The sequence below is a fragment of the Camelus dromedarius genome, chromosome 18 (assembly GCF_036321535.1).
Source record: "Camelus dromedarius isolate mCamDro1 chromosome 18, mCamDro1.pat, whole genome shotgun sequence".
Lineage (NCBI taxonomy): Eukaryota > Metazoa > Chordata > Mammalia > Artiodactyla > Camelidae > Camelus > Camelus dromedarius.
In genome coordinates, this window is record NC_087453.1 from 32,938,047 (window position 1) to 32,963,818 (window position 25,772).

Consider the following 25,772-nt stretch of genomic DNA (forward strand, 5'->3'; position numbering starts at 1 on the left):
GACTCCCCCATTGCCAGCATCCACGGATGCTGATGCCTCTTGTATAAAATGGCAGAGGATTTGCATGGAACTTTTGTGCAGCCTCCCATACACTTTAAATCATCTCTAGATTATTCATGGTATCTGATGCAATGTGAATGCTACATAAGTAGTTGCCGGCTTGTGGCAAATTCAAGTGTTGCTTTTTGGAACTTTCCACTTTTAAACAAATATTCCATCCACAGTTGGTTGAATCTGCTGGATAGGGAGTCCTTAGATAAGAACAGTGGACTGTATTCTCAGTCTAATCTAAAACAGACTGCACAAAGTAAAGCAAACCAAACCCAAATCAGCTGTTTTAATTAACAGAATTTAGAGCACTGGTTCAGTGACACAGGGCTAAGAGCTGATTGTTAAAGCTAACAGCGTTCATCTACAGGAGCACATTCTGGAGCGATCTATCACCTCAGGTCTGAGCTTCTGTTTCCTCATTTGCTTCCTTAAGCTGAACTACATTGTTACCCAGAAGCTCCTGGTTTTCAGCACACCACTGTAATCTTTTCTGCAGGTAAATCATTTCTTATGTATTTCTTCTAAAATTATTTCATATAATTTTTCACCTATAAGATAAAGTAACTCAATAATCCGAATGTAATTTTTCAAAATAAGGAAATAACTAAATTAAAACATTTCACATGAAAACCAATGCCTATCTAATGAAAGTATTATGAAAAAATAAGAGGCAAAAAAAAAAAAAAAAAGGATGTAGGAAGGTTGTGTACAGTCTAGTGTGTTAGTAAAAGAAGGCTGTGTTCACAGTCGGAATTCTCACAGTTTGTATGATTTTATTTAACACAACAAATACATGATGGGAGTGATGATTATTATTCTACTTTATAGATGAGGGAAGTACATTTCTTACAAACAGGTTAGTGGATTTTACTTGTATGTGTCTTACACTGAAGATCATACAATCACAGAGAAAAGACCCTTCCTTTGGCAAACAAGGGCTCCTTCGATCGACCTTTCCGGCCCTGTGCCCTGCCCTCCTCTGGCCCAGGACAGGTGCGCTCAGTGACACGCCCATGAGACACAGCTGCGCGGCCTCCCTCCTCCCCTCCCGAGGCCCTCCACCTGCCAGGACCCAGCTCAAATGCTTCTTCTCCCTGAAACCCTTACTAGCACCTTCTTGTTTATTTCTAATTTTTTTAGTATTAAACTTTTCTGCATTTTTAGCTTACCCCTCCTTTGTTTTTCCCAGTGAGGAATGCCATATTCACCCTCGTGTCTTCTACAAACATAGCACGGTGTTGTCTGTTCATTTGTCAAACACTTGAGAGGTTACATTTCAGGCCCAGGGATAAAAAGGGTGACCAGGCCCTGGAAGATCCAGGTCTGGCTGGGAGGACTGCAAACTGCTGCGCACACAATGCCATGAATTCAAAATAATCTTTGAGTTTCTTCAATCTTGCAGTTATTGCTGCTGAAACCAATCAAATGCAAATACCTCTTAATAACTAATTTTTAAAAATTTCTAAAATTACAATATAATTCTAGGAATAGCATTTTGCTTATATTATCCAATTGCTATCACTTAAACTCAAGTTCAGCACAGTTACGAGTATAAAGTACCCATTCCAGCTCGGCGTGCTCCCTGTGGTGCGCGCACCTGCTCTCTGGCTTGGTCTCTCTCTCTTCACTTTTCCCAAGTCTGCGTCAAGAGCTTGCTTGTCTTGCTTCAGTCTTTTCAGGTCTTCCAATAAACCGGTTTTCTCTTTCTTGATATTCCTAGAAATACAAAAGCAAATTATTCCTCACCATGACAGATTGCGGTATAGGTTCTCTTTCACCCCTTTCGTCCTAAATTCTGCTGCTGATTATCTTTCCTAAATTTTAGCTGATCTTATCCCGCCCCCTCCAAATGATGACGAGCCTCCCAGAGCTTCCCGGAGCCCGCAAGAGCCAGCTCTGAGCATGTGCCCAGCACAGTCGCAGGGCCCTCCCCACCGCTGCTCTCACTGCTCCCGGATGATGACGACCTCCTAGCTAGCCCTCCTCTCCCCCTCCCAGCACCTGCGGTCTGTCCTCCAGACAGAAGAGGTTAATTGTTTTGAAGAGTCCATTAATATCACTCCTCCATCTGAAACTCTCCGGTGGCTCCCCTCTCAGGGTAAATCCGAAGTCCTTATTACCACGACGTTCAGTGTCACACAACCTGGTGTTGCCCACTCCTCTGACACATGTTCCACAGATCTTCCCCCTCCTGCTCCACTCCGGCCACAGAGACCTCCTGGCTGTCCTGGGAACCTGCCCAGCACACTCCTACCCCAGGGTGCTTGCACTGTTTCCCCTGCCTGCAGCTCTGCCCTCTGGAGCCAGGTGTCTCGCTCCTGCACTGGCTCAGGACTTCTGTTCAAGTGCGGCCCCAGGAAGGCCTTCCCTGATCACTCTTTCTAAAATGGCAACCAGGCGCGCTGCTTTATTTTCTTCTCTAAACACTCATCGGCACCTGATGCAGTATATATTTACTAGAAAGCAGAACTTGATTTTTCTCACCCTTGTGTGACAAGTGCAGAAAAAAAATGCTTGGCCCAACATTCCACACAATTCTCAATACCCTCATTCCTCTGTTTCGCAGAGTCACACTTATCCTTTAAGACTGAGTTCAAGTGCGGCTCTTCCTGATAACCCCTCCCCACCTCCCCACGAGCCTTCCATGTTGCTCCAGCACAGCGCTCAGGGCTTTGTTTCCCATGACCCTGAACTGTGTGCAGGCCTTTTCTCATTAACAAGCTGCAAGCTCTGCGGGGACCGACACTGATGTCACCACCTGGTTACCTGACAGCACTAAGCAGAAGGCAGTTGCTCAGTAAATGAACATGGGACTCAACTCAGAACTGCTGAAGGAACTCCCGCATTCATGGTAGGACACTTGGTACAGTTCAGTTGCAAAATAAAAACTGTCAGAACTTTTGTACCACACTACCTTAAAACCCAGCCTTACCAAGAAAATGAATCCATCCATAAAGCCCTGTATTATTATGGGTTTTGGCTGCATCGTTTCATTGCTAAATCTTCTTTGTGACCTTCTGTGGATGCCATTTCAGAAGAGTTACTGAGGTTCTTCAAGATTTTACTGTGAGACACACTCAGGGGCCTCTGGCTGCCTCTCTGACCTTATCGTCCACCACTGTGGTCCTCACACCTTTCAATACAAAATATTCAGCTCTTAAAAATTACAAACTAATGCACAGTGGAACTCTGTGTCACTGAAGATAAAAAGTTTATTTTCTCTAAAGAGTAAAATACTAAATAAGGAGTATACTTTAAGGGAAATGTTTATGTGGAATCTAAGAGAATGGAAACCCTTAGAGTGTTGGCTCTAATAAGCCAATATAAAAATACTTCCTGCCAATTCTCAGAGAAAAAACAAATCAATGTTCCAGAAAGATTTGCTTCATTTTTCCTGTGGGGTCTGTGCCCCCTGTCATATCATTCTAGGCTCCCTTCTGAGAAACACAAATTTCTAGTCAGACACATGGAAACCAACTAACCAACCAAGTACAGTCTACCACCTGAACCTTAGAATCAATTTTTCTGTTTTCCCAGAGATATTATAAAAGGAGTTTAGGACTCCATATATGATCATCTAACACCAATGTACTAAAGAAATCATTTATTTCATTATGAAAATTATCTAGAGCTTCAGTTTTGGACCCTGGAATAGATCTTCTCTTTGAAAAACCAGGCAATATAAGATGTGAGATTTTGAAACACTTTACTGAAGCATTTGGAAAGAAAACACTTTACTGAAGCATTTGGAAAGAAAGCTCCCCCCTCCAATTTATACAAAAGTGCCCTCACATGCCAAGCTGTGTACTTTCTAGCTTTGTCTGTGCAATGTGTGTCTTCTTCTATTTAGCATGAAAGATCAGTGTGAGCTACCAGCAGCCCTGCCTCTTATGCCCTAAGTTATCTTACAAAAAAAATGGAAGAAGTATGTGAATAAATGTAACACACATGACATTCACAGCCAAAGAAGTTTCTTCTGACAGCAGTCCTATTTGAATGTCTAGATGAATGATCAGTCACTTCCTAAAAGAAGACAGGACCCTAGCTTGCCCATGGCTGTCGGTTCAGCTCCTTCACTTAACACGTTAAAGGTGGATGTAGTAACATCCAGACCCCTTATGGTGTGGAGCATGATTCCCAGGTAGGTGCTGGTGCTCCGCCAGCCGCCACAGTGAGTGCTGGTTCTCACCACTCATAGGCTCCCATTCTCTGGAGAAATGCCCTTGCCAAATGGCAGCCCCTGCCCCTGGCCCAGAGGATACCCCAACCCACTTCCTGGGGCGCACTTCAGCCAGGGACTGACTGGCTGGGGGTTCAAATGGCTTTCCTCCACTTGCCTCAGTTGGGGACCAACTCTGGGGTACAGTCTGTTCTCTAAGCTTCCTGGTGAGAGAAGAATGATGCCAGCCTCTGGCTGGGACCATGGTCTCACTTGCTTTCCTTCCCCCTGCCCACCCCCACCTTGCTTCTCTCACTCCCTTTCTCCTGTTATCCTGCAGGAAATCCTCTTCAGAAGGGCCCCCAGCTCAGGATCTACTTGTTCAGAACCTGACTTAAGACAGTAAATGATACTGTATATTTATTTTACTATTATTACTAAAAGCATCATTACTGAGATGCATTACATAAATGTCCCAGGCTTAATGACTGACCAAGAGGGCTGTTCAGTGTCCTAAAACTGATGTCAAATTCAAATATGAATATGCTGAAAATACTGAAGTGTGTACTAGTCGTCTAATGCCAAAAGAAAATCCATTGAAAACTAAAAATGTGAAAGTTACAAAACTGAAAATCAGTATATAATTTTTAAAATTTCTAGGTATAACTAAATGTATTATTAACATAACAATAAAATGCTTAGAAAGAATCGATTTGATTTTAAGAATTGAAAAAGGACTTACTTTAAGGAAACTAATTTGCTGAATAAGCTCTGGTTTTCCTTGAACATTCACTCCTCATTTTTGTTTTGTTCTTGGAGATCTTTCACTTGATTATACAATTTTTCATTTTCCTTTTTATAAACAGAAAGTTACATTTTAGTTAAGTTACATTTTATTTAACTCAGTAGTACCTATATAACATTAGCGTATGTGCTCAAGAAAGATACATCCTTTAAATATTTTTAGTCTAAATTTCTTCAGTTTTTGAGTAAGCTTTAAAATCTTTTCCAAACTGTTTCAATTTTCTTAGAAGACAATTGCTAGCTGAAAACAATTCTTTCCAAAATGCTCAAAACACTTAGTAAACAAAAAAGTTGCAGAACTTCTCAAAGCCAATGAACCGGTCAGTATAATGTACTGCATTTCACAGTAAGTGGGTGAGTGACTGCAGGAAAAACTACGTCCCGATTTTGCATACCAGGGATGGAAAGGTCAGTGGGGCTGTTTGTGTGATAGAAAAGAACAAACTCGACTCCATATTAGATCTGTTCCTTTGACTTTAACCCTGTGCCCTGTTTCCTAGGCTCAGTCTTGCCAGCTCTGCACCTTTTGTGAAACAATGTTGCCAATAGCCTGAAATATACAGGAGAGCCTATTCTCAAGGCTATGACTTTTAAGGATATTAATGCATTTCCATTCACATAAAGATAAAAAGTTGCAGAATACAAAATAACATTTATTTTGTTGGAGGTTTACTGGGGCACCATGATCTGACCTACGTGGACAGCTGCAAGAACACAGGATTCCAAGAACAAAGAATTCCTATGCCAAGAAGTTTGCAACAACCAAGCAAGTAGGAAAGGAGCCTGAATTCTGACTTGGGGAAGGTGGTTCTCCAGGACCTTAGTCTGCCATCTTCTTGGTCTGTCTGCTGTCTGAATGGATTTTTAAATAAAGTAGCTATTCCTTGCCCCAAGACCCTGTCTCCTAATTTACTGGCCTGCTGTGTGGTGAGCAGAATGATTTTGGACTTGGTGACATTTGCATCTTTTTTTCTGCTTTTGGCCTGTCTTTCTGTGATGAGGAAACTGGATGGAGCCTCAGTGGGTAGCCAGGCTTGTTTCTGGAACTCTCTGTAAGACTAGGTGTTTCTGGAAGATCAGGATGAGGCAGAGCAAAGCCTAGACCCAGCTTAGCACCTGGCTTGAGCTAAAGAGGGGCTCAAACAGCTAGATCAGGGGCAATCTGTGCTTAGATGTTTTGGCTTATTAACCTCTTTAAAATTAAGAACCTGGTGAAAAACAAGGACCCTTGGGAATCTAATGAAACTCTGAACTGTCTCACCACGCCTGGCCTAATGCCTGGCAGATAGCCTGTGCTTAATTATCTGCAGAATTCTTGAGACACAGAAAAATACTTACATATGTTAACATACAATTCTTGTGTTCTCTGTGTGTGTGAGTGTGAGGGGTGGCTGGCATACTTATGGGTCTGTTCCTTAAAGGGCACGCCCCATGCAGCAAGTACAGAATGGCAGGCGGAGGGTCTGGATGGCTCTCACTGACTCTAGGCCGTGTGTCCTTCAAAATCAGTACCATTTCATTTGCAGTAAATGCTGTCATCTCTGATGCGGTAATGCTTTCTCTGGATGTCCCTGGAGTGAAAATGCTTCTTATTGGCAGGCTCAAGACTTAGGCTACTAAGAAAATGGTAGTGAGACAGAAGGGGGAGGGAGTTAAAAAGGGAAGAGAGTGGTGGGGAGGAAATGAAGGTGAGATCTTATGCTGGAGATCACCAAACCTGTCCTGCCTTCCTGTCAGGTCAGCGTCACCAAGATGCCATCACACAGAACAAATGCCTGACTTTTACAGGACACATTTTCTCCCACTTTTAAGTCAAATTTTTTTTCAATCTCAGGGCATTGGCAATTGATTTCAGATTCATTTTTCTTAATATAATATCAAAGCTAGCCAATATTATCTACTGAAAAACATTACAAAAAATGAAAGAAAAATAGGACAGTTTCTAAGGAAACATGGCTATAAAATTAGTAACAGGCAACAAGCATTAACTGCTTACCATGTGAAGGGCACTCAGGTTGGTCTGTATTGTCTTTTTTTTTTTAATGACTTAAATATATATAGTTCCTAATGTGGCTTTAATGTCACACAAGTGGCTTTTAAGTATAAAGCAAGAGAAAACAAGAATAGCCAAGAAAAGCCCTCCCAGGCCTCTGTTCTCTGAGCCTGTGGAAGGCGGCATTGGCCCAGCCGAGCCCCGACTGGTGGGTTTAGCAGCAGCTGTGACAAAGGCCCCGTGTCCCTCAGAAGCCTGGTTTCCCAGGGGGGTATGAGCACCTCTGGGCCCCTGGCTCACTATGCCAGTGAAAACCCCCTTAATCCACATTCTTTTAACTCTGACTAGGGAAGGGGGTGATCCAGCAGGCAGGCGGGGGGCAGAATCAGCCCACCTTTGCTGCAGGGCTCTGGGAGACAAGGCGCTGTCTTATCTTAATTTTACAACCATTCTTATGAGGCAGGAACTGTCAGTCTCATTCCCATTTCACGGATGGGAAAACTGGCTCTGAGGGGGGATGTGATTTGCCTAAGGCTTCACAGCAGATAGTGAAGCAAAGCCTAAAGCCAGATTTTTTCAATCCAGAACCCATGCTCTTAACCACTTTAATTCTGCCAATGACAAATGTGCAGACCAGTCAATTGATTACTTCCTCATACTGCCAGAATTCCCATTACCTGTTAAATGGACACAAATATTTTTAAATGCCTTATATTTAAAACCAAAGGATCTCACAGCAAACTCATTATGTGCTGAAGAACCATACCTGTTGACATCCCTGAACAAGTGTCTCTTGTTCCTATTTATTTGTGGATTTGCTTTGATTTTTCTTCAGTGACAGGAGCCGATGTTTCCTGAAAATGCAACCACCTTTGATTTTTGTTTGATTCTTCAAACCTACTTCATTGAGAAAATACAGAATTTTTTTTTATTTGGAAAAGGAAATGATGAAGTGAGGAAGAATAAAAGAAAACACAAAGTGCAGAGACCTAAACCTGTCTTACAACTGAGACAGGAAGGGGGAATTCAAGGAATCCTACAGCAATTAACATCAAAATGGTGAAAGATTCAACCTCCAGTAGGCTTTGAGGCGCAGGATGATGAGAGATTTGACTTCTAGTAGATTTTGAGTTCATTATATGGCCATTGTAATATATTAACATGGTGAATAACACACCCACAGGCACCGTGGCAATCCCAAGGCTAGCCACAAAAGGTCAAAGAGTGGAAAATGGCTAACTTCCTGGGAATCCCAGCCCCTTCCCATTAGACTGATCCTTCCACTTTTTAGCATATGAAGCCACCAAGCCCATAAAAACCAGCAACATGGTGCCTCAGGGCCTCTCTCTCTCTCCCTCTTCTGAGACAGCCCACATTCTGTCTATGGAGTGTGTACCTTTTAATCTGAGCACCAAACCCCCACACCTTGTGGTCTTTCTCTTGCCTTTCAATGTATCTCTCTGAATAAATCTACCTTCACTCAACTGTGGCTCACTCTTGAATTCTTTCCTGCATGAAGCCAAGGACCCACACTTGGTGGGGCACATCCCAGGGTCTCAACCGAGACCAGGGACATACCCCTTCTCATACCCCACATCTGTTTTCTTGCATCACAACCACACTGGAATTAGCCTAACACCAGCATCAGTTAATTCATTACAGGATGTTTTGTGCTGATGGTTCTGACGATGGAATTAACTCAGAAATGCTACACAGTGTCATTCTCTGAACTTAGCCCTTCTATAGCAATCTTTCTGGAACTGTCTTCTTTGAAGGTCACCGTGAACTAAGGGATTTATTTTCAAAAAGACTGCTAACAAGAGAATGATCAAAATGAGCCAATTTAAATTCTGATTTTTCCCCAGGGGTTTGATTTAGGCTCTTCTGTTAGAAGGCACTCTCAGGAACCTTGTTTGTGTTTGCTGTGGCAAATGCATCAAGTCAAAGAGCTGCAGGGACAGTGGACAACAGTGCATTTAGCGGAGAGGACTAAAAAAGTTCATTTTTCATAAATAAAAGAAAAAATAGGACAATGTGTCTAGTACCTTTGTTCAAAGAATATAATTGTCTCGACTCAGTTTTGAAGACTTCCTCTTCCTGCTGTCTTTGTAGTCCTCATCTTAACTTCCAGCTCTTTTTTTCTAAGAATGTGACTTTAATCCACTCCCTGAGGGCTGTGCCCCTCTGCTTTTCCCCTCTGCTTGCTGAACGCTTTCAAACATAGTCAGTCTTGCTTCCTTGTTCCCACCACCGTATCCTGAAGAATCCTTTTAAGGAAAAGCATTACTTCAGTGTGTAGAGTTACATATTAGATTTGAACACAGGGGGTTAGGGAAAAATACCACAAAGAATGAAAATGACAGTTAACAATGTTCTACTACACAAGAAAAATCAATAAATTTTCAATAGGAGTGAGTGATTGCCGCATCACTCAGTGCAGAAGAAATTTCATAGATTTCATTATTTATAATTTAATTTCAACTTATAATTATAGACCATACAATCATTATGAATATTACAGTGAAATTCAACGCCTACATTTGGAAACAACACAGGAATCACTTTCTGTGGGACCCTCAGACTTCTCGGGGAGCCACGCAGCTTTCCCCATGGGAAGCTGGAATGGCGGGCTTGGTAAGTCCTGCTCCAGATATTCCTAAATATCGTAAACAATGGATAAAAGTACCACAAATACAAACTACATTGAATGTATATTCAGCGATTATGTAACAAGGAGCACTAAACAAAGGGAGCACTAAGACAAGTGAGGATCTCACAGCAGGCTGGTGCATAACAAGCGCCCCCACACAGCTGTCCCCCTGCAAGCAGGACCCCTGCCCGAAACTGGCATCTACTCCACTTGACATGGAGGCCAACTGACCCAAGTCTCATGTCAAACGACAAATGGAGCTAAATAAATGTGAGGAGAATGTGGATGGGGATAATTTCAGGTTTCATCACTTTAAATAAATTACTCTTTTAAATGTTTACAACAATAATTAAAAGTATCTAAAAGGGGAATCAAACAGCAGCTGATAACTTTATGAAGCATTTTAGTTCAGATCAAGTGGGCTTTAGAGCACATTTTTCTATATAAAGTATGTCAAGTTATAGTATCACTGGAATAATAAAAATTTCATGGAAACTATAACAACTAGTTTACATTTGATTGAAAAAATAAATGATAATCCTGCTCTAATACTGGGATATCATACATTACATTAGAAAAAAATGTTACTCATGTATATTTTGGTTAAATTTTTGTCTTTTAAGGTACCTCATAAATCCCAAAACAGCAGAAATAGTTCTAAGGCCAATAATTATTCAGTTAATAATACAAAAAGAAAGTTTAAGGGAAATCTCTAAAAGAGATTCGGAGGCCTGTATTCAAAACCTACAGGTCCTGAACTGAACCCCCAGTGAATGTTTACCTGACTGCCTTTGAGGTAAGTGAAGAATTAAAATTTTATATTTTTAATATAATTTCTTTAGGATGTTAACTTTTTAAATGCAACGTTTACTTTTTTCATTAAAAGTGAAATAAATTGTTCTTAAAGATTTGGAAATTACAGAAAAGTCAAAAGAAGAAACAAGTCCCCAACAGTACCTCATCCCAAGATTGCATTCGAATCTTTTCCAGGTTTTCCTTATAGAGTAGTAATCACATTTAATTGGATAGTTTGATGTAGAAGGTTTTCTGTAGAAATCTCTTAAAGCATTCATAAAGGATCTGTTTGAGTCATTGTAAAATCAGGCCATTAATTCCTCCAAGTCACCGGAGGACCATTAACGTGGCCAGTGAAGGGGTCAGACCTGCCAGCACGGTGATTCTCCCCGGGACGGGGCGGCGGGAGTGTGGCAGGTGGTTGTTGCTCAAGCTGCAGTTAGCCAGTGCTTTTACACCAGAATTCTCCCTTCCTGAGTTCTTAATTTTGACTTCTCTAAGTTGTTATTTTCAATAATAGCACATGGACAGTATCTTTTCCTTTTATACAGGAAAGAAAAGTTGCTTAGATATAAAATTCAAACATGAAAACACTGCAGAATTTGGGACTTCTGAGCCCTTCTTAAAAAAACAATAGATTCAAAAAATTCAGTCAAATGATAAGGCAATCAAAATAATTCCAGTATGGAGGAGCAATGGCTAATGGACTGGTGAAAAGCATTCTGGCTCTGTAATAACCAGAACCAAGATCCATTTAAACCCTTAAGGGAATTACAACTGCTGGAGAGAATATAATTAATATATTGGTTATAAATAATATAATCATATGTAAATATATATGTAACACATGTATTATAGTATATAATGTAAATTTATAAACAATATACTTATTAAAAATAAAACAAAAATGGTAGAAGTCATGAGAGTAGGGGATGTAAGAGGCTTACTACATATTTAATAAAAAGGAAAATTGATAGTGTTTAAAATTGGAAAATGCAGTTTAAAATAACAATACAGCTTTGGCAGTCTTTCAGGGGTTTTCATAATCTATGCTCTTGAAGGGACCTTTTGGGATGTAACATTTCTCAGGGTGAAGTTTCTTTTTCTTACAGATTCAAGTAAAATGAAATCTAATGTTTTATTTAAAAGAACTGATAAAGTGTGATCTGTTCTTATAAAATGCTTTGTCCATTTTTATTTGTCCACATGCCTGCCTTTCTCCTTCCTTCCATCTCTTATCCCTGCTTCCTTCCATTTGCAGAAGGACACACACACAACAGGCATGGAATGAGGTTCACACACTGACACCAGCTGTTTCTGGCTAGATATTGCTTCCTTTTTACTTTTCTGCATTTTTGAATTTAAATAATGAGCAACTATTCCTTTTGTGACAATAAACATACTAATCTAAAAATAAAAACACGTGTCGACAGTAAAAGAAAATTAATTTAGAATAAAAAGCAAAATCACCACATGGCAGACGCTGCTAGGTGACAACCTCCTCTTCCTCCCCACTAAAATTTTGCCCTGGGCAGCAATGTGCGTTAAAAACACCCCTCTCCCTGGACTCCATGCACCTGGTGTGGAGCGGGGGGCAGGGGCACAGGATCAAAGTTCTGACCAGTAAGATGAAAGCAAAAATTTCCAACACGGGGCTTCCAGGACAGCAACTACTTCTCTGATTAAGCTTCTGAGTTAATGGGCATGGACTTTTTACCTCTCACCTCTCTTCCTCCTGACAGGCTTGGAGGTTGTGCAGCGGTCTTGTGACAAGGAAGATTAAAGTCGCAGACTAAGGATTTTGCAGCAGGAAAAAAGGGGGGGGGTCTTGCTCCTTGCACAGGTGCACCAGCTCTGAATTAACTGGCCCAGGCTTCCTGGTTACGTGAAAAAGAGAAGCCTTCGAACTGCGTCAGCCCCAGTCATGAGGGGCTGCTCCCTCGGAACCAGTGCTGACGCCAAGCACGTTCTCTAGACTTTCTGTGCACTCACCTCTGGCTCAGAGGCTGCTTCTCTGACACCCAGCCTGTCACAAGTAACACCAACCCCCAAGGAATTCCAGTTCTTTGGAATAAAACTAAAATCACTGGGCAATTTTCCAACAAAAAGTCAGAGATTTAAAAAAAAAATCCTACTTAACAGAGAGTCTAATGAGGAAAAGTAGATCAACACAAAAACAGACAATTACAGTTGGCCATCGCACTTAAATAAGTATGACTTGTAGTGATGTGTTTTTATTTTGGCAGTCGCAAACACTATGAAATTTTGAAATCAGGGAAAATGCTCATAAAAATATTGTTGCCTTCACCTATCAACTTCTATGCCATCCCCCTCATTTCCATCAACTATGACCTGACGTCTGGCTTCACTCTTAGTAATTTCCAGCTGCGCACCAGAGGCCCTTCAACTTCCTCCCTGTGCACATCTCTCCACCCCAGCCGCTCTCTCCCACGGGCTTTCCAGGTCTTTTTCTGTTACCGGTAATGCAACCACGCCCAAATGTCAGTCTTAGGCATTTACTCTCAGGCAGTCCTACCCCCCACCAGGCGTGCCCTCTGGCACCTGGATGCCCACAGTGCTTGGGCCCCCAGGACTCACTCTGTTGATCCTGTGTGTCTCACACTGTCCACACCCTTGATGTCTTCTTCCTTCATGACTCCACTTACATCCCATACACATGGGCAGCTCCTTCTTGCTCCTCTCTCAGTCCGCTGCACTCATTTGGCAAAAACCACTCCTCTTGGTAAATCCAAATACACAACTACCAACACCTGCAGTTGTGCGAGAGAAAGTGACTGTACACACACACACACACACACACACACACACACCCTGCCTGCCTGGTTCCAGCTCACATTCACGATCACCAACTTGGAGCAGACTTCCTGCTGCTGGGAGCCCAGCCCCCCAGGAGAGCTCCCCACACCTGCTCCCCTCCAGCACCCCGGTCCCATCCCCACTGCAGCCTCATCACAGCACATTTTACTTCTCAGAGGAAGTGGAGGCAACCGGAGGAAACCACCCCATCTCTCACCACTTCTACCCCTACCAGTACCCACACCCACCTCTCCCCTCCTCCTTTCTGCTTTTCCACAGATGAGCTGTCCACGTTCCCACCTGAAGCCAACCCTCCCACTGTGCTCTGGACCCCATTACAGCCCCTCCACGTGAGGACTCTGTTCTACGACTCCCCTCATCACACACTTATTCCTGGCTAGTAAATCTTTCCAAAAAGCGCAAACATTCTATTGTTCATTCATACCATGATTTCTCTCATTAAATTCAAAACAAGGCAAAACAAAAGGCTTCCCCTGACTCCACCCTCCTACCAGCTACTGCCCACTTCCCCCCCATCTTTTACACCCTTTCCTCCAGGAGGTCTATATCTTGAAGTAGCCAATTCCACTTCTCCTGTTTCCACTCAGTTTGCCTTTCACAGCCACCTGCCCACGGAAACTGCTTGTCCAATGCTGATGGTCTCCTTCCTGCTAAACTCCAAGGTCAGCTGTCAGTCCTCATTCTCTCTCTCAGCAGCAGCAGACACAGCAGATCATCTCTCCTCTATATACTCTCCCCACATGGCTTCAGAAGTGCACATGCTCAGGTTGCCTCAAACTTGCTCTGCCCTTGTAGGTCAGCCCTCTCCCTCCTGACCTCTTTAAGTCAGCACGCCCCGGGCTCAGGCCTTGGTTTACTTTTTCTCTCCAGATATGCTCCCTTGATAATCTTTGTCAAGTCTCAGAAAATATTATGGGTATTGAAGTAAGTCAGATGGAGAAAAACAAAAACTATATACACTTACATGGGGAATCTCAAAAATAATACAAATGAACATATATGAAAACAGAAATACTCACAGACAGAAAAGAAACTTGTGGTTAACAAGGGGAGGTGGGGGGAAGGAGGAATCAAGGGTCTGTGATTAATGGACACAAACTACTGTACATAAAATAGTGAAGTGACAAGGATTTACTGTACAACACAGGGAACTCTACCCAGTATCTTGTAATAACCTGTAACAGAATATAATCTGCAAAAAAACTGATTCACTTTGCTGTACTCCTGAAACTAACACAGTACTATAAATCCATTATACTTCAATTTAAAAAAAACTCATGGCTTCAAAAATATTCATTTTTAACAACACTTGATACCTACACTCCATACCTCCCTCTCAACTTCAGACTCCTCCATCTAACTGCCTCCTTGCCATCTCCACTTGCACATAGAATAGGCATCTTAAAATTAGCATCTCAGCAGCTCAACTCCTGGTCATCTCTCCACCCCCAAGCCCACGCTACCTCCCCCTCCATCCCAGCTGGAAAGGAACTTCATTCTTCCAGCTGCTCAAGCCACAAACCCTGCCATCGCCCATGACGCCCCTCTCACAACCCCAAACCAATCTTTTAGACTTTCGGCTTTATCTTCTAAGTACATCCCCATCCAACTGCTTCTCATTACCACCACTGCCACCACCCTGGATCAAGCCCCATCACTGCCAGCCCAGATTCCTCAAATCCCCTTTTAACTGATCTCTGTGCTTCTTCCTTTGCCCCTGTGGTGTGGATCTATATTTGAATGCATACAGTCAATGGCATCAGCCCGAGGAATCTGTCTAAAGAATTCATCAATTGAAGTCACTCCCATGCTCACAACTTCCCAGGCGCTCACCTTTCCACACTGAGTGAAAGCCCAAGGCTGATTCATGCCCTAGAAAAGCTGACCATGCCTGTCCCTGTGATGCCCCGATCTCACCTCCCCCTCCCCTCTCTGCCCACTCTTCCCCAGCCATGTGGGCTCCTATGCCGATCCCCAAAATGCCAGGCATTCCTCCTTCTTTGGGACTTTTGTACTGTTTCATTTTCTGGAATATGCTTTCCACACACACCCACACAGCCAATTCCAATTCCTCCTACTAGTCTTTGTTCAAAGGGTTCTCTCACTGAGGCCAACTCTATTTTATCTCAAATGGTGACCTGCTGGACTCCAACACTAACACACTTGCTCTGCTTTCTATTTCTCCTTAGCATGTAACATCATTTACTGATTTGTATGCTCATTGTTAAGTGTCTGTCCCTCCTCATTAGATAACAGCTCCATGAGATGTGGGAGGGGAGGTGGCACTGCCTTGCTTCCAATATACCTAGAGGGCCTCCAACAGTGCCTAGACCCAGGTCCGTGCTCAAAAACACTTGTTATATGAGTGAATTTGGATAAAGTAAACTTCAGAAATGTTGGGGGTTAGTTTATCTAAAATAAATATAATAGAGTAAATAATGTTAAAAACAAAACTTCATTCTCTTGCTCTCAAAGGTACAGACAGAATGAATACTCCTAAAACATTAATGAAAAACTTACACTCCTCTTGATGATTCTAAAATTTGGGAAATACTCCCAAGTATTTTTCCTTAACATTAAGCACTAGATCTAGTGGAGAGTTAGTTATTAACAACAATGAATAAATGACAGCAGCGCAAAAGCAGGTGCTCCCTAGAAAAGGAAGAGAAAGTAAGAGAACACAAGGCGCCTGTTAGGGGAAGGGGTCCGAGGTCCCCACATTAAGAACAGGAGAAAAGGATGCTGCATTAAGCAACAGAATGATTCCTGTGCGCACAGAACAGCCACTGCTCCTGCTGCTCTCCTGCACGTGGAGAGACGAGCCTTACATCTGACACGCGCAGGCTGCTGCAGCGGATGCACAGCCACTCAGAAGAGGAGAGACTTCAATGCTGAAAGAATTCTAATAGAGTCCAAGTGGTCCTGGGATGGATTGCTGCAGGGAAAGGCAGGGGAGGCGCTTTAAGCAGGAAGTGAGTTTCCCAGTGAGGCTAGCTCTCCTCCGTCACAGCAGGCATCAGCGATGGGCTTGGTTGCCTATTCAGCTGAACCACAAAGGAAAGGAAAGAGTGCTTCTGGCTCTACAGCCCTCCCATCCCCCCGGAGTCTAAAGGCAGCAGAAACGGTGGTCTGACTTGAGCGTTTCTATCCCTATTAATAGTGGCTTGGGCTCCTGCGTGGGAAACCACCCTTTCCTCCCACCAAGATGGATAACTCCACCAGGAAATAACTCAGAGAGGAACTGGGATGTACAAACGCACGCAGATGACTGATAAAACATCCGGACTCCCCAACACTAGACCAAACTCATATCCAGGTATTTCTCTCTGTATCCACCTTCATTTGTACGTTGCCCTTTGCATTCTGATTTATAGCTCTTTTCTGGCAAACATTTTGGATATTACAAAGCCAACCAGATAAGGAGGGGTTTGACTCTCCTATCTTATATTTACCTCCCAAATTTTCTGGGTCTCATTCAGGAAAACCTAGAATTAATGATGACAAACCCCCTGAACTGAAGTGAACTGAATCTGTCTTTCAGAGATGGAATGTAGCATCTTAAAATTAAATTTTTTCTACAAATAAGGAAAGTTCTCAGGAGAGAAGGGAACAGGGAAATTAGAGAATAAGGAAAATGAAATAATACATTATATTACTGAATTTTATTATGAAAATTGTATGTAATTACCTTTTTTCCTGGCTTGATTTGAGGCAGGGATGGATCTCAAGTTTTTGCTTTTTATAATGTCCTTTAAAGTTTTCAAGAGTAGAAAATGTCTTGAATGGTGAACTGGGTTTGCCTTAGCCTGAGCTCCTAACTGATGCATATAATCCACTCTGAGATTTTCTCTAAATAAGGGAGGGGCACTTCTGGCCTTCCTGTGTGGTAGCTGTGTACCAGTCACAGCCCCTCCTTCTCCAGAACTCAGCTGAGATCTAAGAGTCTGTGCACAAGTACAAATTCGTCAGTACTTTAACATCAGTGACAGTTGTAAATATGACTTAACAGATGGCAAAATCATAGTGCTTACTGAAGAACACAGTTTGTAGAAGGTGAGCCACGACATTCAAGTTCTCCAAGCCTAATTCATCAGAGCTTTAGTATTCTGAAGCACATCTTCAAAGTCAGGAACAAAAACAGCAAAATAATAAAACAAAATAGGCTTTCCAGAAAGGAAAACATGTAATTACAAGAATGAATATGGAGGAGATTAGGGAAGAACACAGTTGAAATGACTTAAAATCTTATCTTTTTTCTCCAGATTTCTCAAGGTAAAAACTGCTTAGTACCCTGTCTTATTCCACAAGGAACTGGAGATAGTTTATGGTTAGTTTATGGTAAACACATAAGTCAAAATCATAAAATAAAAATGGAAGACTGTGGTCATGAGTCTATAAAACAGAATAAATCAAGAACACAGAAAAAAGGAACAGAGATGTGTAAGTTTCTCAACAGTCGCTAACAGCATTTATATGAAATGCCAACTTACCTCCTTTTGCACAACACAGACTACTGATAAGATTGTATAAAAGGCACCAGAATAAACTTAACTTTCTTATGCTACTCAAATTCTAGACTATGTTTGTTTAAAACATTTTAAATGTAAAAAAATGGCTTCTAAGAGAAAGCTAATGCTGCAGTGGCATTTTAAAATCTGGGGATGACAGGGTGTTGTAACAGATAACAGCTCACAGATACCCAGGATCCACGTGGAAGTAGGTCTGTAATCAGTCCCACTGGCTCACAAAGTACATACCTGTCAGCAGCATTTATGTAACGTCATTTATCACTATGTCAAATCAATATAAACTATAAACACTTGCCTTATGTATTTTGTCATCCTGGGGTAATAATCAAGGAACAACAGATATTTTTTTCTTCTAAATATCAAGGTACATTTTATCTATTTGTTCTTCCACAGTATTTACTCTTGGACAGTTATTTTCTGTACCTTCATTTGTTGACTTTTGTAAAACTATATGCTCTTCATTTCTGTCCAAAAATTGGTTCACATTGTTTCTTGAGACATAACATTTGGAATCATCTTAAGGGGTACAAGGATTAATGAAGGAAACTTAGCATAGAAACTGTGGGTGTGCTTGCACTCGGGACATTTCACAGAAGTGGCCAGACTTGTCTGCAAACAGAAATTCCTGCCAAGTGACTCTGCCCATTCCCAGGGGAAACATTGCTTGCAAACAAGAATGTTTATTAGTTCCTCAAAAGGAACAGGCCTGGGAACAGGAGGGTCTGAGTGTAATTAAGATAAAGAAGTCTTAGATGTAGTACACATGCATCAATTTAAAAAATGTTTACTCTCTGTGCTTGGCAAGAGTTACTCCTTTGTGTAGATGGTATAAAAAATAAAGGAACCCGAATCTCGGGAGACATTTTGCACCACAGCAGCTCTGTGATTCATTTCGTTGGCAACAGATTAACAAATTAAGTTTCTTTATTCTTAGCCAGTTTCTTGTAGCTATGAAACAAAAGAAGACACAGAGAATGAACCGTATATGACTCCTCAAATATTAGTTTTATTAATATATATGTATATACATGATATACATTGAAACATTTATATTATTAACATATAATACTATTAAATATATTTAATACCTGTAACTCTTAAACTAGGTCATTAATGTTAAACATATTACAATTCTGTTTAACAGAGTATACTTACATGGTGTCACATAATTGTTTTAAATTTCAGATAAGAATTTTAATACAGTATAATATAAGGGATTTCATGGTTTACTCAAAGAACTACTTCATAGTAAAGACAAACCAAACAAAGATTGCTTTTGTTGAAGAAAAATAAAAAAATGAATTTCTAAATGGTCCTTTTGTAGTATTATATATTATAACATATTATCCATATTATAACATCAACATACATTTGAGGCAGGAAAAACATTTCATACATTTCCAGTAGAAACTACAGAAGCAACCATAATTTATATCAATAAAGCATAGAATATAAATATTAAAATGCATGAATTTCATCATGGTATGGGAAAATCTTAAAATCACTAGGATTTTTAAATGAAATAATTACTGTGGCTCCTTAGCCTGGGGCCCTCAGCAGAGTCTGAGAACGGTAGGAGAGGACAGGAAGTGTTTAAGTGCCAGCTACTACTGGCCACTGCTGACAAGATACTACGGGAAAAAGATGAGCTCAAGACAGAATGGGCTGGTCTTTAAAGGAATCCAAGGGAACAGAGTCGAGAAACTCAGAGCCTCTTAGGTTCACTCTCTGCATCTGGACTCAAACAGTAAGATTCAGCACTGAAAAATGCTGTAAAAAAGCAAGGTTTCATGAGAATTCTTTGTTGAAGAGTGATTCAGTTCCTTGGCAAATATCACATCAGAGGTGCCATCTTCAAACTTAAGACTATTGTTCCTCATAATAACCAGACAGCTGCAAATAAACTGAGAAAAAAAAACACCCCTAATTTTCTTTAAATGTAGTTACTAGCACATGGGACTGACTGGAACCAAATTGATCAGAAGCCTAAAAAACTTTCTGAAGGAGCTGTAATGACAAAGATGACAAAGAAACCACAACTCTACTTTAAAAAAAAAAAGGCTAGAGACTTGTCTGGCACCCTCAGAACCACCTACCTGCAGGCAGAAAGTGGGTGGAGAAAAGAGTGCATTCTCAAAGATGGGCGTCCCCTCCCCATTACCCACTTCAGTTGAAGCCAGTGGTGAAGAAACACAAGACCACTGGAACCAGGAGCTACACGGAACAATATATTTATGAAGTAGTTCCTCCTTAAGAGCAGAATAATGGCCTAATTAAGGGAGAAATGCCCAAATTGAAGGTAGGGGGTCTTCATAAGGCCTTTCAGTGGATCTCAAAGCTGCACTGCTGATTGCTGTAGCTTCCTCATTCTTCTCCTTTCTGAACAGGAGTAATCTTAGTCTCACCACCATATTGGGGTGGGGAAGGAAGGAAGAAACTTGCCTTTTAATTCACTGATTAGTAGACAATGAGGAGCTGCCCTGAAACCTGACAAAGAGAACCGTGCTTCACCTGGAAATCCTGGCCTTCCAGGTGGATACCCTTCTGAATGGGACTGTGGGTTGTTTGCTTTGGGGAGGGGCTGAGTAGGTCTTTGTTCAACGAAGAGTGGAATGGATATTTGGCTATTAGAAGGGAAGTTTCTGGTAGAGACTGGCTAGACACCTACCAAATGCATTTACATTTCTTTCTGGGCATATGAGCAAACCACACTTCCTAGCCCTCTTGGACCTAGTTTAGCTGGATGTGCTGGTTCTTACCAACACAATGTGGGCTGAAGGGAGGTAACACTTCTGTGATTAGGCAGTTAAAAGGAAGCATGCTAACCATCTATTTCCTTTCCTTATTGACTGATGAGGCCAGGAGGACCTCAAAACCATGTGCTGAAGACAGAAAGTCGCCTGGGTCCCTAAATGACTATGTGGAGCAGAGTCCCACCCCCAACTCCACTGAGAAACTTGGAATTATGATGTAAGCAAGACATAAGTAATTGATGATGTTAAACTACTAAAAATTTAAGGATTATTTGTTGCAGCAGCTAGGATTACTTATCCTATGGTTTACTAAAGAGGTTTTGGATATGTATACTCAACTTTCTACTACTGACATTCCTATAATTATTGCTATGCTTTTAATGTAAGTATACTTGTTTTCAGCTTTTAAACACAAATGTAAACATCTCTATTTAGAATTCACATTATTAAAATTGTGTCAGTTATGCCAACAAAGACACAAAATGTGTAGAAAAATCCCTTCAATGACACAAGAGTAGCCCCAAACAGCAGTGATAAGGGAGCCCAATCAGCCCCATAAAAACACTAACTAGCACTGCAGATCAGGGGAAGAATTCTAGACTTCAGTAAGTAGACAGGGTTTAGGGTAAGCTACAGCACATCACTTTCAACTAGCACACTCAGTACAAACAAGGCCAAGAAATCACTGCATATGGATTTCATGATGAGCTTGGGGTTCAAGGAGGGGCTCAAAAACTTGTCTGTTGAAAACACAAATGAACAAATAATACAAGAATGGATGACAGGCTTTTCACAGAAATATTTTACAGAGATCAAAGACCTGACAATCCAAGTGCATTGCTGAGTTATGTCTATGTGATCTTGAACAATTTATTTAACCTCTTTAAGCCTAGGTTTCTTATCTATGAAATGGGGGTGATAATGGAATATATATATCTCATGGGGCTGCTGTAAGATTAAATGAAATCTAATACATAAAGAACCTAGCACAGTATCAGGCCCACAGTAAGTGAGTGGTAAAAATGTTAGCTGTCATCATCTGGTTCTTGTGAGAGCCCCACTGCTAAGTTGGTTCACCTCAGTTTCATCACTTGAATGATGGGGATAAAGATGCCTGACCCACTTATTGTGTGGATCTCATGAGATAATGGATGTGACACTTGTCTTATGACAAGGTTACTGTGACATGGTACCCTGTGCTGGTGAATGACAGCAAGGTCCCACAAGCTTCCATTAAAAGCTACTGGAGCTGGAACATTTTCACAAAGCCTGTTTATCTTGTGACCAAAGAACTCACCCTAGGAGATGATGGCTGGTCTGTGACTAAGTGCAAAACTAACTGGTTTAAAAAGAAGCAAATGGATGACTCATATACAGAATAAAATCCATGTTCTCTCTTACCATTTGAATCAACTGTCCCTGAGCTATTAAAGCTGATGAGACTTTATTTTTCCAGTGAAAAGCTTTAAGATTACCTACACAATGGTACTAACATTTTTAGTAGCATCTATTTAAGAAAAAATTAGCACTAGAAGAATTTTGATAAACTAGTTGATAGAGACTAATATTAAGGGAAGAGAGGAGTGTCTCACAGGTAGACTCATACTAGCTACCCATTAATCATTCACTAGGGATGGCAACACAGAACAAATGATGCCAAAAGTTTCCAGTGACAAAATAAAGAAATAAACACCCTGCACAATCCATTCCAAAAAACTCTTACCTGACAGGTTGTAAATCAAAACCATCAACTCCAAAGGAATCTATTCTGATAGGCTTCATCAGCTCCTCTACCATGGGCAGATCTAAGAGGGGAGAAAAGTTAAAACAGCAACCAAAAATGTTATGTAAACTGCTTAATTTAAGGTCTACTACCACCAAAATTACACTGTCTCTGATTGACACATTAATAAAATGGCACATATAATAATCCCAGTTTCCCACCGTAACCTCCTTGTACAAGAAAATCTTCTTAGGTATTTATATTTGAATTATATATCTATATATTTTCTCTCCCTCCCCCTACACACATCAAATATATGAATATGGGTGTATACACACACACACACACACACACAATATGTATTTAGTTGACCCCAAATACTGCTCTCTATTTAAAAAATAACTGTAGCATAAGTTCATGGAAAAGCATAAATAATGTGAAAATACTTAAGAGATTTCTTAATTTTGGAAGACATACTATAGGAGGAACTGAAATTTTACCCTATGTTCAGCTCTAACTTTATAGTCAAACCAATGATTCCTAGATTCCATTTAAACAAACCCTATAAATTCACAGATTGAGAAACAATCACTACGGTAAATTGAATTTAAATTACACCACACTGGAAACTGTTCAGAGAGGGTCTCAAAGGAAGCAGCTTTTACCACATTCCGTGGTAGATATGCTTTTGAGGACCCTTCATCTTCTTGAGGATGCTTTTTCACTGAGCTCTCGGTATTTCCCCCTGCATCACTCTCAGTTCCTTGCTCATCTGCATCTTCCCAAGAAACGGCTACATGACAATACATCTGATGCAGAGCTTCAATGTCACAGCTGCTCTGTCCATAAGAAACATCAGTTGAAATACATGTAATCTCTAGCATGACCACACAAATACATGAAAATATAAAACACCGTTATCCCTTAATCTACCAGAAATGGTGAACAAGGCTGTGGGACAGTATGTGATAAAGACAGGGTGAAATATAAACTTGCTAGTATGTGGCACAGCCCATCATCATGAAATCACAGCGGGCTCAGTAACCCCTGTAAGCAAGCAGAGATGTGTCCTGATGTGGTCATTGTAAGATCTCACTCTGCTAGTTACTGTCTCTTACTACCATCAGTAACCAACCTCTGCACTGGATAAAACTACTCCTAAATTTCTCAAACTGACAAAATTTTGTAAGGACCACTCTCTCCTCTGCCTCTCTTTCTCTCTTTGCCTCCCAATGCCACCAGGCATCTCGTCTTCTGTGTTTCTTCCTTTGAAATTCAATCCTCTAACTTTGCCATCCAATATGTGTTCCAATATCCTGTGTTAAAGCTGCTGTAACAAAAAAAGTAATTTCCTAGGGGCCAAATCCAGCCTTTAAATTTCTTCAACTGTTTTAATTTTCTTCACCCTGTGAGACATCTGAAATGGCCCTTTCCCTGGGAACTGTTTCTTCCATACAGCGCCTTCCTCTCCCCACCACTCTGATGGATACTTCTCTATCTTTTATGGTACATTGCTCATCTCAGGACTCCATCTTTAACCCTCTTTTTTAAAAAGCTCTCTTTGTAGGGAGGAGGGCTGGATAATTTCATCAAGACTCTTCACTTAATTATCACCCATATGCATGTGATTTACAAATCTATGTCTTTTGTCCTTAATTCTTTTCTGAATATTAAATTTCCAAATAGACATTCAGACTGTTCTATAAGTAAATCACATCTAACACAACCTCAAATGAATTAATTATATTCCCCAACAAAACCAGTTCTACTCCCAGGATCTGCTGTTTTAGCCGTGGCATGATTACTCACCCAGTCATCCACAAGAGAAAACCTGATATCACTGTTCACTCTTCCATCCCTATTAAACTCCTCCCCTTCCCACCGAGAAACAAACTCTGGAAAAAAGAACTCAAAGGACCTAATGACAATAATGATCTAAGATTTTGATAAGTCTTTTCTTAACTCATTTTGTACCTTTCATTAATAACAGTGGAATTCTCAAAGTTAGAGAAAAGAATAAAAGTGTCATAGAAGGATGGGAAAAAAGAAGAGCAGGGTGACCAATCTCCTTTTCTCCTGGTATCCATGACTAAGTAATTAATACCTAAAAATTAAACAGTATATACAGCCTCCTCTTCCTCTACATAATCTGTGAGTTGCATAGTATAAAATTCTGAGGGACTATTTTCAACTCTATACTTAAGATGTAGCCAAGTACTACATGTGACTGTGTAAGAATGCCATACAACAGGCTATCTTTCTACCTAATGCTTCAGGTTGTAATAGAGGAGAACAAATCTGACACCATATTGGATCTGTTCTGAGTTTTAACCACTGTGCCCTGTTTTCTAGGCTTAGTCTTCCCAGCTCTGCACCTTTTGTGAAACAATGTTGCCTTTAGCCTGAAATCTACAGGAGAGCCTATTCTTGGGGCTCTGACCTTTAAGGATGTTAGCACTTCTGCACTTATGTAGAGATGGCAAGTTGCAAAATAGAGAATAACCTTTGTTTTGTTGGAGGTTTACAGGGACACACATGGATGGCTGCAAGAACAAAGAATTCCTCCATCAAGAAGTTTGCAACAATGAACCACACCCCCTCCCCTGTGGTTTTTGTTGTTGTTGTTGTTCTTTGTATAAAAGGAGTCCGTATTCTGGCTGGAGAAGGATGGCTCTCCAAGGTATTAGTTGGCCATCCTCTTGGTCTGCTGCCTTTCTAAATAAAATCACTTTTCCTTGCCCCAACACCTTGTCTCCAGATTTGCTGGCCTGTTTTGCAGTGAGCAGAATAGTTTGGACTCAGAAACAAGGTCACCACTGCTATTTGAAGCATGCCCAAAAAGGAATAGAGTTGCTTAAATAAATTAAAAACAAAAAAGTAGGGTATATCATCAGAGCAGAATCACTAATTAAGTGGCAGGGATATTCAGTAGGACTTTAGGGAAAAGATCTTGCCTGCCCCCTAAACCATTGATCAGACTCACAGTAGCCTGACTGAAGGACAGAATTGATTTTATGAACAAAAGAAAAAGGCACAATGTGTTTTCTCCTCTACAGAAATACCAGGGGGTGTAAGTATCACTTAGTCTGGATAAAATAAATGATCCCAATGGTAACTAGCAGAGCAGTACTGAACACTCAACCTAATTTAACAGGTGAGAGGTATCAGAAAGAAGGGGTTCTGGCATAAAGCAACAGCAGAGCAAACACGCAGAAATGCAAATGACCTAAAAGTCAGAAATTAGAAATGGAAGACAGAGAGGCATAAGGGGCTGCAACACAGCAGGAGAAAGGTATATTTCTCTTAATTTGAGTCATTAACCCAATGGATATTAAAAATAATCCCAGGGTCATGTATGTTAACTCTATTCATGTATTTTAGAGAGAGAAAAGTAAAGGGCTGATTTCTTGTCTTTTACATTAGAAAGAGAAAATACTGTGTCATTATTTTGTGTATTATTACAGGTCAAAAGCTTCC

At 40.9% G+C, this 25,772-nt stretch overlaps 1 long non-coding RNA gene across 3 annotated transcripts; it reads right to left on the minus strand.

The window, feature by feature from the left end:
• Positions 1–859: 859 nt before the first annotated feature.
• On the minus strand, positions 860–17,161 carry LOC135318533 (uncharacterized). 3 transcript variants are annotated; one of them, XR_010376672.1, is made up of 6 exons: positions 16,979–17,161; positions 9,053–9,274; positions 7,774–7,861; positions 4,953–5,062; positions 1,649–1,767; positions 860–1,459 (listed from the first exon to the last, which is right to left on the minus strand). It is a non-coding gene; the product is annotated as an uncharacterized LOC135318533 (long non-coding RNA). The 3 variants fall into 3 exon arrangements; XR_010376671.1 differs by having other exon boundaries at positions 860–1,462; XR_010376670.1 differs by lacking the exon at positions 860–1,459 and having other exon boundaries at positions 1,532–1,767.
• Positions 17,162–25,772: the final 8,611 nt, after the last annotated feature.